Below are 3,765 nucleotides of genomic sequence, written 5' to 3' on the forward strand. Positions count from 1 at the left end.
GCTGGACCATCAATCTGAATATAAATACATACTTCTTTTAAAAACCCTGGAGTCAAATTACAAATTATGACCTATAAATGAACCCAGGGCATTTCTGCTTCTTCTTGGAAGGTTTCCAAGATGCCATTAAAGAGACTTACAGTTACTTATTAGTGAATGTAAGCACTGCCCTCCCCCAACTCGCCATGCCAAGGTATGGTGGTTAACCATTGATTCTCTTGGTCCGGATGGGCCAGCAAAAAGTACTCAGGGAAGGCGGCTGCAACAGTGTGTGTGATCTTATTGCAGGTGGCATTTGTCTGAGTCTGTTCAGGCTGCCACAATAAAACACCGTAGGCTGGATGGGCTGAACTATGGAAGTTTATTTCCCATAGTGCCGGAGGCTGGGGAGCTAAGATTCCATTCGGAAGCCTCTTCTCTTGGCTCGTAGGCAGCCACCATCCTGCTGTGTGCTCACAGGACCTCTTCTGAGTGTGCAGAGATCAAAGCACTGGTCTCTCTTCTTTTTTTTAATAATTGTTTTATTTAAAAATTAAAAAAATATATTTTATTGATTTCAGAGAGAGGAAGGGAGAGAGGGATAGAAACATCGATGATGAGAGAGAGTCATTGATCAGATGCTTCCTGCACAGGCCCTGACCAGGAGTCAAACTAATCTCCCGGATCAGCATTATCCAGAGAGCACAAAGACTGTGTCCAAAAGAGAATGCTGGTTAATGAAGAAATCACCTTTCTTTGTAGAACAGCACCTTCCAGGGCTTTGCCAGTGATAAGATAAAATGTCCCTGTAGGCCCTGGTCGGTGGCTCAGTGGTTAGAGCGTCGGCCCACAGACTGGAGGGTCCTGGGTTCCATTCCGGCCAAGGGCACGTACCTTGCTTGGTTGTAGGCTCGATCCCTGGCCCAGCTGGGGGGGGAGGGGTGGGAGGCAACCAATCGATGTGTCTCTCTCACATAGATGTTTCTCTCTCTCTCTCCCTTCCACTCTCTCTGAAAAGCAATGGAAAAAATATCCTCGGGAGAGGATTAAAAATATATATACATCCCTGTGGGCTGTCAGGTTTCTTGCACCTCACTTTTTTCTGCTCACTAAGAAATATCCTGATAAGTCATTTAGTTCCTTGGGTGTCTTAATGAGGAAGAGTGAGCTCCAGAAAGTGACAACTATACTTAAACAAAAAATTTTCAAAAGCTGGCCTTTAGAAAGAGGAAGGTATGTCTTTCACTGTAAATTACACACATCAGCTTTTGGTGAGTTCTATTCATGGGGGCTGGGGGTCAGTTCCCCAAACCCGGTCAACTCTGGGTGCCTTGTAAAAAATTCTCAGTTTTTAGACTTTAAATTTTAGAATTAGAGCCTGGATATAGAGACTCCACCAAGATATTGACCACAGTGAGACCTTGCTTGAATTGTCAGTATACCCACATCTCTTAGACCTGCTCACTTGACAACCTGAATGGGCATGCCCTTTGCCATCTGCTAGCTATTGTGTTATCTTCATATACTCAGGGAATTATCTCCCCTTTCCAAGCTCACAGAACAGCTCTGCTCCATGAATAGATTACTTGGCACCACACACAATAACTGTGCCAGAATGCCATAGGACATAAAATAGAATTATATTTTCAAGATCTCTGATAATTTCTTCATATGCAACAGTCCTCCACCCTAAAGAGTCTGCAAAACAGCCTGGTTTTAAGGGGACACATTGTATACCAAGAATCAGTGTTTTGGGGAGCTGTAAATAAGTTTGAAGACGATTGTGTTTTCCTCCCTTCGGGTGGAAGGTTATACACAAAACATTGAGTCCAACAGGGCCTGTCTGTCCAATCACAGCCCCTAGCATTGGGAGTTAGAAACTGTGTTCTGGGGGAAGACTGGCTACGAACTTTGAGGGAAGTTTAGTGGGTGTTTTCATTCATTCATGTTGCAGATTAGACATTCTGGTAGTTTTCTGGCCACTAAACCATTTAATAGAGATATTCTTGATTCACTCTTTTTTGCTGGTTTTTTAAAAAATTCTGTTAACAGAATCTTGCTGTAGGTATAATTTCTGTAGTTCTTCAGGGTACAAGTTTTATTGAACTGCAAGCATTTATATAATCCTTCAACTTAAACAGACCTTTGTCTTTAGAACAGCTGTCTCTATGAATATTTTATTAGTGAATGTTTACTAGTATCACTTTTTCAATTCTCCTTTTATTTTAAACAACTTCATTGGTTCTCCTTTGTTACTGGATTTGTGTATTTAAAAAAAAACAAAAACCCCAAAATTCTTGCCAGAGACCATCTTTCATATAGGCTAGTAATTTATAGATGTAACATCCATAACTTTCCTCTAAGGAGAGATGTCAGCGATGTCCTGTGTGTATATTATTGACATAAAATAACTCTACAAAAACAATAATTCCTCAAATAATGGAATAGGGAAGTGTTTAAAGCACAAAATCCAAGAACATGTCTTCCAAATAGACAAAAATTGGGGTGCCCAAAATATCCTTCAGTATAAGCATGTTGACAGATCTCAGGTTGCTCCACATATTCTCCTCAAAATGTCAAGCTAAAGTTCATTCTGGTGATAAATCCCCAAAGAACTAGAGAGTCCTTTGTAAACTTACATAGTTCTTTTTTTTAAAGAAAAAGTAATATTTATTTGCAATATAAACAAAGTCCCGTTGCTGGCCTGGTATATATATACGTGTGTGTGTGTGTGTGTTTGTGTGTGTGTGTGTGTGTAGGGTCACAGTGCTTAAATATTTCTGCTGAAGGAGTTGTTCAATTGTATATCCAAATGCTCATGTAGCCTTCATAATACGTCATTACACATTTCTCTCCAGTGTGATGCCAGTCAATCTGTACCTTTTCATTTTTAATCACTTGTCCTCCTGACAGTCCAAATATCTCCTTTTGGTTCATAAGGGTTTCCTGAGTTCCAGAGCAGAACCTAAGGTTGCGGAGATAGGAAGCACGAATTCTACAAGTAAGTCACTGGGAGTAATGGTGAGAGGTGCCGATAGTATCTCCACCTCTTAGCTGGATTCCTTAGCTAATGAGGACACAGCATAACATATAAATTATTGGTTAAATATGTATGTTGCATCCCGGAGGACAGCCCCCACCTGGGCAAAATGTCCCTGAGATAGTTCCTTATCTGAGTCTTTAGTCGGTCCCTCTACCAGTCTATAAACTGGATCCTCCTGGGGATGGGTACGTGGAAAGCCAATGCTGCACTTTCTCTGAGGTAACGTTGATAGCTTGGTCCCAGGCAATGTTGTGTGGGACACAATATCAAAAGATCAGACATTCTTAAGTCCAAGAGAAGTGATGCTGAGTGGGGAAGGCAAATTTATACCCATACTATGTGTCAACTGCAGTAAGGACAAATAAGTACCCTCTCTAGGGTGTATGGAGTAAGGACAAATAACTACTCTCTCTGGACCCCGAAACAAGTTAACCCCATAAGATTATACCACTAAGGTGAAGCAGCCACTTGAGAACCTCAGTACCCAATCTCCCTCTGTTCTGCATCTCAGTTAACCAAAGTGGAAGAAAGCCTCAGTAACTGGGATGCCCCGCACGGGAGGGGTCACCACCAGCCCGCTCCCCATCTCCGTGGAGCCCCTGCTGCTCTCAGGTGGTGAATAATCCTGGGAGGCCTGCCTTCCCAGGGCTATTGCTGAGACTATCTTAGCAGGGGTTTCCCAAGACACAGCATCTGAGGCAAAAACTTACATTTCAACATTTTAGAGCAGAGTTTAACCCCAG

This window comes from Miniopterus natalensis, chromosome 11 (genome assembly GCF_054644295.1).
Source record: "Miniopterus natalensis isolate mMinNat1 chromosome 11, mMinNat1.hap1, whole genome shotgun sequence".
Classification (NCBI taxonomy): domain Eukaryota; kingdom Metazoa; phylum Chordata; class Mammalia; order Chiroptera; family Miniopteridae; genus Miniopterus; species Miniopterus natalensis.